Below are 12,040 nucleotides of genomic sequence, written 5' to 3'. Positions count from 1 at the left end.
GGTTTAAAGGCACTTGTGTTCAGGAAATTATTGGCAATCAAGTTATAATTTGTATGGCATAGCAATGAAATTTCTGGCTAGAGACATATAATAGGTATCTATCACTTCATTGTTTAGATATCTTGAGTTTGGGAATCACATTAATCATAGCATATTGCATTTTATTCACAAAATAGATGATACTTAGGATAATCTTAAGGTACTTCTTATTTATACTGTTAAAATAGCTTTCTGCTTGGTTACTTTCACTCTATTTTCTACCTGTTTAAACATTCTTAAATGTTATATTTTATAAAGTAAAGCTTTTGTGAAATATAATACATAAAATAACGCATTGTTATATTTACTTATTTCATATAAATATATATTCATGTTAAATATAAATGTAGCTGACTATCTGGTGTTGGTGGTATCTGAAGCACACACACACACACACACACACACACACACACACACACACAAAGCACAGTGTGGACTTTATGGCAAGCCCTAGTGCGAGATCACAATGGAGGTAAATAAAGTCGTAGCGCAAGGTCTTGTAGCGAAGATTTAAAATATCTTTGGAAAATCATTTCCTTTGATGCTATGTGTGCCTGGCAAAGATACAAAACTTGACCATGGAACAAGTGACCGTGTATTTGCAGCTGTCCATCGTGAGCTGGGTCCTGTTGAACCCTCCAAGTCATAAAGTAAGGTGGACAAGTCATAAAGTAAGAGGAAAGAAACACTCAGGTAGACAAAATGGCTCTGTCAGTTGATGTTAGCCCGTCTTTGTCAGCAGTGTCCACGTGCTGGCAAGATGACCAAGTGGACAAAGTGACCACAGAGGCTACTCATGGGCCCCACAGCATGAGCTCCTACTTACAAGGCTGATACAATTTTTCAAAGCCACCTGTGAATGCCCAATCTGTCAGCAACAGAGGCTAATGCGAAACACCCAGTATGGCAAGGAGACCATCTGGCTACTTGGTTGCAAATTGAACATGGCCCCCTCTGCCCTGGAAGGATCAGTGGTTCATCATCAAACACACAGACACCTAGTCAGAGTATGAGTCTGCTTTGCATGCTTCACTCAGCAGCACCACTATTCAGGAGCCAATCAAAAGCTTGATCCACCAGCACGGAATTCCTCACAATGTAACATTCACTCAGGAAATCCACTTCACAAGAGAGACAGTGTGAAGTGGGTTCATTACAGTAGAGATAACGTGAAGTGGGATCCACAGGTTTTACCAAAAACACAGCACCCTGCAGCCCTCTGCTTGATAGTGCATTATGTCGGCCTCCTGATAGCAAAGCTGAAGGATCAGACTGGAGGCAACTCCTTCAAAAGACTGGGCTGCCAATCTCCACTTATCGTCACTCTTAATGACCATCCAGTACGGTGTGCTTCCTCTCTACAACTAAAATTGTCAAGGAGAGTTGCCCCATTCCCAAAGACAGACTCGCTAAGGGACATACCAAGGATCTCACTGAACTGCAGCTATAGCTGCTGCCTAAGCACGTTGGGCTCCTTGTTTCCAGGGACAAGCGACATGAAAAAGAGTTAGCTTCTATCGAGAGTAGATGACCCTGATTAGTAGAAGGTGCTAGGGTTACTGTTACACAGTGAGGGTAGGGAGAATATGTGTGGAGCTCAGCTGATTCATTTGGATGAATTTTGGGATTTCCTGCGCAAATGTGGACATGATTTGTCAAATGCTCTGACTCTATCAAAAAAAGGTATGGTTAATAAGGTTCATACTTCTCACAAATAAGGGCTTGGGTGACATCATGAAAAAAGCCACCAGGCAGATTTTATAATGGAGATTGAAGGAGGAAAATAATGAGCACCAATTGTAGCTCCAAGATTAAATGCAGCGACAGGGACTGTTTCATCCCACTTTTACATTTTTATACTTCCTTTCCCTTTTACATTTCCCCTTAGAAAGAGAGGCAAACCAGTTATAGAGAATTACTCCACTGACAAGCTGACCCTCAAGGCGCAAGTGGTGGACTGTGACAGGTCCAGATATGTACTGGGACTCACTGACATCACTTCAAAAAAGAATCACTGTCCAGTTGTGTCAAGGGACGTTAGCTGACAGCCCTCCTCTGTTGACTTTCTTAGGACCGGCCTCACCTTTGAAGCCAAGGTCAAGTTTTTTCATGGCAGCTCCTGGTCAATAGCTGAACAAGGTGACAGAATGACTTCTTTTTTATTTCTTTCACCCGTGCTACTCTTTTGCAAACTTTTTGTTCTTCTAGCCCTATCTCAGTGCCTGCTTCCTAGAGAATCCAGCTAGCAAATATTCTCTCTATTCTTCCTTGAAATTGAATGTTTCCTTCTATGACTGGTTTCCTTCAGCCTGAAGAATTTTCATTAGTATTTATTTCGGTGCAAAATTATCTGACATAGTGAATCCAGTGGAAATTAACACTCAGTTATTGTGTTAGTCAAAGGAAAAATAAAATGAAAGAGGATGATAAAAGAAGGATATTTTACATGTTTAAAGGAAGTTGCAGGAAAGGAACTGACTTTGAAAATACACAAGCACATTGATAGTCTGAGAAGTGGAAAGGCTGAGGATACAGATACCAGTTTCTTTCAAAATTTGTATAATGTGACTGAAAATATATGAAAATACCTAAACTATATTTCCTTCACAGAGTACATTTAAATAGCATTTAGATTAAATGGTCCATAGGCTAAAAGAAAGTAGAAGAGTTACCTGAAATCCCCATCTCTTCACTTCCCTTCTCAGTTTCCCACCTTATCAACATTACTCCCAGCCCCTCTTCAGGTAGCTCTAACCAACCTCTCCTTGTGACTCCATCTCAATTCAGTTTTCCTGAGTCACTTTGTCTTTAAATGTTTGCCGGGCTCCTTTCTGTTTCTAGCCATTTCTCATTCTGTGTTATTTTTCTTTCCTCCATTGGACATGAAAAGCACTGTGTAATAATATGTGATAGATGGAAAATAAATTTGGAGAATGTGAATCAGTGGTGACAAGTAGAATCAATCATTAGAAGCATCATTACAAAAAACAAAGCTGTGCCACTGATCGCTTGACATAGTAGAAAAGTGACAGAAAGAATCCCAGAGCAAAGCAGGAATACATATATATGGAATCATGGCCAGGGAGAAAATAAGGGGCTTCTCTGGCCATAACAAGATGAAGATTATTGACAAAAATTCCATAATAGTAATAATCATAGGCTTTGTGCTATAATAATAAATTATAACACCCATAAATACAGTAGGTAGGCAGCTAGTCAAGTGCAATTACAAAGAAGATTAATAAATTATATATATATATATATATATATATATATATATATATATACACACACAGAACAGCCATAGCGATTAATAATAGTACATAAATTACTCAGTCCACAAGATAACCATGAAGCTCAGAATCTTCTCATTGTGACTTATCTGAACTCAAATCTCATATCAACATGTCCCAAAACTGCTGCTCTGGGAACTTCTCCTCCCGCTCCCTTGGGGGCTACCTACGCTACCCAGGCTCCTGCTGTGGCTCTTCCTACCCCAGCAACCTGGTCTACAGCACTGACCGCTGCTCCCCCAGCACCTGCCAGCTGGGCTCCTCTCTCTACAGTGGCTGTCAGGAGACGTACTGTGGGCCCACCAGCTGCCAGACGTCCTGTGTGGTGTCCAGACCCTGCCAGATGTCCTGCTGCCGCCCAAGGACCTCCATGCTCTGCATTCCCTGTCAGTGAGTCTCTGAGTTCTGCGGTCAGCAGCTACTGCTCCCTGGCCTGTGATTCCGGAAGTTTCTCCTCGCTGGGTTGTGGATCCCATGTCTTCAAACCCCTGGGTTATGAGTCCTTGGCTTCTGTTTCCTGAGCTATGGATCCAGTTTCTGCCCAGCAATCTATTTTGTTTCTAGGAGACTCTATACATCGTGCTACCATACTACCTAGTTATCTGGCTTCTACTGATCAACTTGTTGAGTTCCAGTACATTTTAAACAAAGTTATCAAAATGTCTACAAAGATTTCCATCACACTCATTATTTTCAGTGGCAACTATCTTCTTAGTCTTTAATCAGCAGCTCCTTAACCAATCCCTTTCTATCAAGTACAGGCTACCAAACTGATTCCTAAATCGTCTAAATTTAATGATTTCACTGAAAAATAACTATAAAATTAACATGACCGATGGAGTTCATGCTAATTTATTTTCTGCCCCAAATGGATAAAGAGTTAAATGATTATAATCCAATAAAAAATTGTTTCTGGCATATTTTTCTGGCATAAAATATTTTTTATTGTTTATACATTACTGACCCATTAATAGAAACTCAACATGCATCTGGGAATAAATTTTGGAAGCCTAGAAAATTGTGGATTTGATCTAATTTTTTTGGACTATAGATATTTTTCTCATTTAAATTATAGTTATTAGGCATCAATGTTTTGTAGTTTTAGAGATTTATGAATGAAAGTCTCAGAATCAGGATATAAGTTGATTCCTTCAAAGAACATGGGTTTTATCTATGCAGAGAAAGGAATGTAACTGTGAACTTGACAGAAACATTGGAAATGTCATGAACAAGAATAACATATAGGTGTACATAGTTAGTTCTTGTGTCTTGTTTCCAAATGTTTGTCCAGGTTTCCCTCTGTTCCTAGTCTTCCTCCATTCAATTTGTAACATTGCTGAGCTTTCTCTATTGAATAAAATACTCTACATTAATATTTAATACTTGGAAAAAATTTTTGAGAATAGGAATAAATAGTCACAAGTAGGTCCAATTCTTTAGAAAACATTTCTGCAAGGCCAAAGCTATGCATCTAACCAAATAAAAAATAAAAGAAAGTGATGTAATTTCAATCTCCACCCTTAGAAGGAATGCACACTCCAGCATAGCCAGAATCAGATATACATGCAGCATATACCAGTAAGTACCTAGAGGAAGGACATTCCTGGCCATGATGGGATGGTCATTAAGGTAAACCATCATAGCATTTCTGACACAAGAGTAGTTTATTGGCTTTGTGTTTTATTATTATAGCACCCATAAATACAATATGTAAGAAATTATGTAGCTGCAATTACAGAAATAATAATTGAGTAATAACAAGCAAATGAGAGAATACAAATGTGAAAACGATGCCCTTGTAGCTTTCAACATCTATTGCCAAAAGCATATAATCGCCACAGCCCAGGAGTGACATTCAAACTCAGAATCTTCTCTCTGTAGCACTGCCGAACTCACATCTCCCTCAACATGTCCTACAACTGATGCTCTGCAAACTTCTCCTCCTGCTTCCTTGGGGGCGACCTGCACTACCCAGGCTCCTGCTGTGGCTCTTCCTACCCCAGCAACCTGGTCTACAGCACTGACTGCTGCTCCCCCAGCTCCTGCCAGCTGGGCTCCTCTCTCTACAGTGGCTGTCAGGAGACATACTGTGGGCCCACCAGCTGCCAGACGTCCTGTGTGGTGTCCAGACCCTGCCAAATGTCCTACTACTGCCCAAGGACTGCCATACTCTTCAGTCCCTGTCAGTCGACTTATACTATGTCTCTGGACTCTGGGTTCCACAGAGGTTGCTCCCTGGGCTATGGATCCAGAAACTGCTACTCCCTGGTCTGTGGTTCCAGTGGCTTCTTACCCCTGGGTTATGGAGTCTGTGGTTCCCATAACTTGTAGTATGGATTTGGATTCTACCGTCCAACATATTTTGGTTTTCGGAATCTGCAGCTACCCGCCAATCTGTGGATCTCACTTTTACAGATTAACTTGGTGAATGTTATTAATATGTTGAATATTTTTGTAGAATGTCAATTATTTTATTCTAACAATTTTCTTCATGGTCTCCATAGACAAATTGTTCACCCACTCTATCTCCATTCAGCCTAGGTTACAGATTGGTTCTTGCAGAATTTAAGTTTAAGTAACAAACTTAAACTTCAAATTACAGTTGCATTGGTGATGGAAATCATCCATTTATTACATATGAAGTTTTTTAAGTTCGCAAACTCATCCTAGAAAAATTGGCACACACTTCATTGCTGAATATCACTACAGTCACGTTTCAAATATTCCTCTTAGGAAGCAATACACCGATGCCAGTGCCTAGTACACCCTTCAAAGGAATTTTGGAACTCTTTTTCTGGAATGGCCATCAAAGCTGTCGTCGTATTATCCTTGATGTCCTGAGTGTCATCAAAATGTCTTCCTTTCAGTATTTCCTTTATCTTTGGGTAAAGAAAGAAGTCATTGGGGGCAAGATCAGGTGAGTAGGGAGGGTGTTCACTACAGTGTGAGCTGGTGCATTGTTGTGATGCAAGAGCCATGAATTGTTGGCAAAAAGTTCAGGACATCTAACTTTTCATGCAGTATTTTCAGCATTTCCAAATTGTAAACTTGGTTAACTATTTGTCCAGTTGGTACAAATTCACAATGAATCTGATATCAACCTCATTGCAATAAGTTCACAAATTTAATTATCAGACTTCGTGTCTTTCAAGAAGTAACAAAATCTAATTTTCTTAAGTAAATAAGCATATTTATTCTGGCACCCATATATGGTGGTTATTATTATTTGTTACTTATTTCTTGATTAAGAATTTCACTATTCATTGGCTTTATATATGTAAAAGATTAATTTGCTTTACAAAGCAAGCTTTGGATTTCTAGAGGTTGGGGGATTTGAAATAAAATTTTTGGTCTTTAGATTTTGTTTGCATTTTAATATAAACTTTGTATAAATAAACAAATAAAGAGCTTAGAAAGCCTAATCCTCTAAATCATGTGAGTTCTTGTATCTCTCTTCACAAGAGGAGAAAATCTCAAAAGTTGGTGGATACATATGGAATGTAGAGAGAAAGACTAAAATTTAGAAAAACTGCTGGTTTTGTACATGAAATATAAATTAAATGTAAATCTAGCTTGTGTCTGTATATTTTCAGAAAATACTAAATATAAAGCTTGAATAACTTCATTAAGTTCATCCCAGGTTGGTTGATAAAGTAACCAAATCCCTGAATCTTTGTGAGTACATTTCCATAGAATTCATTTATTTACAGTATATAAGGAGGAAACCAATCATTCTTGGTGTAAAGATTTTGCTTCAGGGTGTGTGCATTTTAATCTCTATACTCTCCAATGGCTCAAACTATATATATAGTTAAAAACCACAGGATTTATGTTAGCAAAATACGAAGATCCTTTATTTTTATTTTTTTATAGTAACCTGTTAATCTTTTATAGGCCACACATTCCAGAAAATGATACACTGCTCTGTCAGACCATTTGATCAGGAGACAAATCTAATAATAAAAAAAGCATTACCTTTGTGTTGAACTAAATCAATGTTCAAAGAGATTTTCAAGTCATTCTTTCTTTAGAATCTTAAACACTGCTCAGAGGAAGATAAATTTTATGTGCAACATTTCTTTTAAACATGAGGCAATGGAAGCTAAAGGTGAGTCAAGGTCTGGCCAAAGATCCCCCAGTCTTAAAGAAAAATTGATGTTTGTAATTTCTTGAAAGATGGAGCCTACTACAAAAAGCAAAAACAGAGGTAGTATAGGATAGCATGGAAGTAGTTTGGGAAGGTAAAATGGAATGAACAAGGCTAAGAGGCATAAAGTTACCTAGTATATTTAGGGAACGTTTGGGCAGTTAATTTACAATGAGTGGAAGATTTATTTGGTAAATAGCGCTAGATATTTCAATGGCTAAAAATCTTCACTCCAGATTTTTTTGTCCATTCTAAATAATTTTGCATATATCATAAAACAAATATTTTTCCAATCATTCTTATATACAGAAATTTAGCAAAATATTTACAAATATTACCTTTGACAGCATTAGACTGGGTGGTTTGAATCACTCCTATCAATAAGAGCCCAGGTAAAACTAGATAAATAATCTGTGCACAAACATTAGAGCACTACCATGTTAAGAACTGAAAGATCAAACTTAGGAGAGGCTTTAAGTCAATGAAATGTTGGTATTTGGACTATTTTCTTCTTGGAGTTATCCACTGATTCCAAAAAATGTTAATGAGCTCATGGTGTGAATGAACGGAATCAGATTCCAGGAACTGATGAAGAGCTGTAAATACAAGTAAACATTGTAGGCTTTTGATATGTTCTAGGGTTAAAGCCTCTACTAGAATTTTAAGAGTAGGCAAACATAGGCTATGTTTCATAGGAACTGAAGCCAATCTTTGAATTATATCAATATTGAAGATGGGAGAGTGTTAGTAATCTTACCCCACCTTAGTATATCCAGAGTAATTTCTTCTCCAAATAGACCTATTCAGAGCCTCAAATTACCTATGGTAACTGATTAAAAATTACCAATGTTACTGGGGAAAAAAAGACCCAAACCAACAGATACCACAAGGTGACCCCTTGAGCCTTGCCTTTGCTGAGTGTACAAACCCTTTGGAGTGTACTTTTCTCCTAGTAATGCCATCTTGAGTCTTGAGCCCTTTGAGCCCTTTTGAGCCTCCCTTTTGCCCAGGGCCCGCTCCAAACTCTTTGGAGTGTACTTTCTCTCCTAATAATAATGCCACCTTGAGCCCTTTGGGCCTTGAGCTGCTTTTCTTTGTGCTTGGCCTGCTCCTAATTCTTTGGAGTGTACTATCTTCTCTAATAAACTCTCTTGCTATTCAAAAAAAAAAAAAAAAAGGTAACACAAAGTGCAAACTATCCTACAGGAGATCCAAATAATGGACATATTAGAAATATACAGAAAAATAAATGTGGCTATTATTCTTTAAAAATTAAAGACAAGTTTAAGAATTTTGACAGAGTGCTAGAATATATAAAAATGGACATGAAAATGCTAAAACTATAAAATACAACAACTGAAATTAATAAAACTCAAATGAATTCAAAGGCAAAATAAAACAGTTGAAACTGTGAACCAACCTCCCTCCCAGCTGCAATCTAGAATATAATAATGAGCTCAGATCACAGAGTGGGAGCATGTCTGATTAGCGTGTAGGGAAACTGGAGGTGCAATAGGGCTGATAAAAATTGGGGATAGTTCCTGCTTAACTCAGTTCTTTGAGTAATCTTATTGATAAGCCTTTTACCTTTCTAAAATGCAGAAGGAAGGACTTACAGTCTCTGGAAACCAATAAATCTAAATTTTGCGTATGTATATTTGTGTGTGTATATGTGTATTAATCATATAATCATATGTGTATGTAAATACAATCATATATGTATATAAACATAAATATTTATACTCTGCAATTTACTGTTCTTTTATACAATGTCTATAATGTAATAAAATCTTACAAAAAATTTTAGAGTACATGTAAATATTCCCCCAATCAAAGAAAAGCTATCAATAGAAGCAAATTCACATTTGGCACAAATATTATAATTAGTTGGAACAGACTTTAAAATGGCTATGATCAATATGTGAATAATTTAAGAAAAAGATGTATATAATTGATAAATATCTGGGGAATTTTAAGAGATATGGAAATAATAAAAAATACTTAGTGAACATCATCAAACAGAAAGTTAAAAATTTTAAATAAAAATAGTACTAAGAGAATGTTTTATAAAACAAAAGTAAAAATATGTGAACTTGAGGATGGATTTTTAAAAAATATCCAATTTAAGCTACACAGAGAAATTAAAAAAAAAAAAAAAAAAAAAAGACAAAGTAAAGAGTTGGAAACTTGCTGAAAAACATCAAACAATCTAAAAACTATATAACAAATGTCCCAGAAAAAAAACATTAAAAAGTTCGGCAAAAGACAAAATGAAGAAACTGTGGTAAAAAAATTTGCACATTTAACAAAACAAAACAAACCTCTCTAACTCACAAATCCAAGAAACTTAGAATATTTAATTTGATTTGGAATAAACAAAAAGAAATCCAGATTTAGGCATCTCATAGTTAATTGGTAAAAAACAATGACAAAAAGAAAATCTTAAAAGTAGCCAAAGGAAACAAGAGATAATACATATGGGGAAATAATAATAAGAAATGCAGCTAATTTTCTTAAGGCCAGAAGAAAGTGGAAAGGTATCTTTAAAAGGCTGAAAATAAAATAAGGCAACCTAGAATTCCATATCAGTTTAAAATATTCTTCAAAAATGAAAAAAAAATTCAGAAAATATATATCCTCAAAAATTAAATATAAATTAATTAATTTGATGTTAGCTGACTTGGTTATCAATTTCTAGAAGTGGGTGCAGTTGAAAAAGCACCATAATCTATGGCTAACACTCCTTAGATGGGAAACAATTGGATCCATATTTCAGGAATGCAGATCCACAAATAAAAATATCCCAAGTCAATACGTCCACAGTAAAGAGTACACATATTTTGAAATTGCCCAGTTGTATAACATTGACAAATGATTCAGTTGGGTTTATTTCCGAAAAAAAACACACAAAAAAACTATCCCAGGAGGCCTACACCATATAGGCCTAACCAATACAGGGTTGGGACTGGGTTGACCAGGATCTGAGTGCGTGGGAAGTCTCCTTCAACTAACACCCATCATTATTTACCATTATAGAAATGTAGAATTAAAGATGAAAATACACTGGAAGAGAATGAGGTTACAAGGCTCTTAGACAGGTACAGAGAATATGAAAGAAGATTCTGTACTCTTCGAAAACAAATTTATTAACTTTTCACATTTGTCTAAGAGTAGTTCTACTCCTTACTCATCACGTTGTTATTCTTAAGTTTTCAGTGAAGACTATTTTGAATAATTGTTTGCAAAATAGGACGAATAAAAAAAGACTAAGACAGTCACTCAAATTTTACTAGGTTGTATCATTGTTATCACACATTTCAAATTATTCCCCAATTTCTACTCTGTTTTGTTTTTATGTTTGGATAATTATTAATGGTATTAATTAATTTACAATTATATGTGGTTTTTTAAGTTAAAAATGTATAATTCATTTCTATCATATCTACTAAGTTTTCACTTAAAGAGATATATTGCTAGCACTAAACTGAAAAGTCACCCAAATTTAAAGTCTAAAGCCAACATTTGTGATAGAATTTATTCCAATAGATTTTTCTCTTCAAAATGAAATTCATACAGTTTAAACATAAACTCCTTAATCTAAAAATAATGCAGTGGTTTCTTATCTATTTTTAAATTTTGTTTTGTTGTTTATTTGTGGAATTAAAATGTAAGCTGAGTATTCCACTGTGAATGAGCTTTGAAAGCCTAAGTGTGTTCAAGATCTTAACTAATATATTTAGAGTTTTAACTTTCTTAAAATGGTATTTCTGGGAAGTTCATAGTTTCAAGGTGCAACTATTTCTTACTGTAAATCTCAGGAGCAGAGGAGAGTTGAATTCATTCAGTGAACAATTGGCCATGTTTCTGTGCCAGCAGAAGGAGGAAATTAAGAAGTTAGCATATATACTAGGGATATAGAAAGCAAGGATTTGTTTGTATGGTTTGGTCCACATGAAACAAAAAAAGGAAATAGAGAACTAGTATACGTTTGTAAAATTGAGAAAAGAATGCCTGTGAGCTTGTAATAATGAGAATTGAATTCACCCCCATGTCAGTTGGCAGTAGAGTCTGAATTTTACATTCCAACAACCAGTTCCCAATCTGATTCATTTCTCTGAGTGTGTGTAAGGAGGTTATCACTGAACCTAGGTGGGGAGAGTTTAGGTTCAGAAGATATGGGTTTCATTTTGGTGCCTTCCCAAGGCTTGAACTCAGTGTAGCTGAAAATGAGCTTCTAGAGGTTTCCATATGTCTGTTTCAGTTGAATCTCACCATGAAATTGGATACTCTCATTTTTTATTATGATTACCTTCTAAGCTTTTATAAATATACTATTTCAGAAAGTAAGTTGCTAACAATGTAGCTTGTTGTAAATGAGCCAAACATAAAAACAAACTGATATCTTTGTGTAGAGCCAAGAAATCTTTAAAGCAATTTCCTATGCATCATTTCATTATACCCTCAAGCAGACCTGTTAGGAATTTATGTATTATATTGTAAGGTCCTTTTAGTACATGATAAAATAGAGGCTCATGGGAATAATAGACTTGCCAAAGTTGCT

General features: G+C 36.0%; 2 pseudogenes; both read left to right on the top strand.

Moving 5' to 3' along the window:
• The first annotated feature begins 3,444 nt into the window (after window positions 1-3,444).
• On the top strand, window positions 3,445-3,930 carry LOC141567952 (keratin-associated protein 13-3-like; annotated as a pseudogene).
• Window positions 3,931-5,190: 1,260 nt separating this feature from the next.
• LOC109446498 (keratin-associated protein 13-3) lies at window positions 5,191-5,873 on the top strand (annotated as a pseudogene).
• The last annotated feature ends 6,167 nt before the right edge of the window (window positions 5,874-12,040 follow it).

Source organism: Rhinolophus sinicus, linkage group LG01, assembly GCF_036562045.2.
Source record: "Rhinolophus sinicus isolate RSC01 linkage group LG01, ASM3656204v1, whole genome shotgun sequence".
NCBI classification, from domain to species: domain Eukaryota; kingdom Metazoa; phylum Chordata; class Mammalia; order Chiroptera; family Rhinolophidae; genus Rhinolophus; species Rhinolophus sinicus.
The sequence above is the reverse complement of the archived record's forward strand: the minus strand, read 5'-3'. Positions and strand labels throughout refer to the sequence as shown.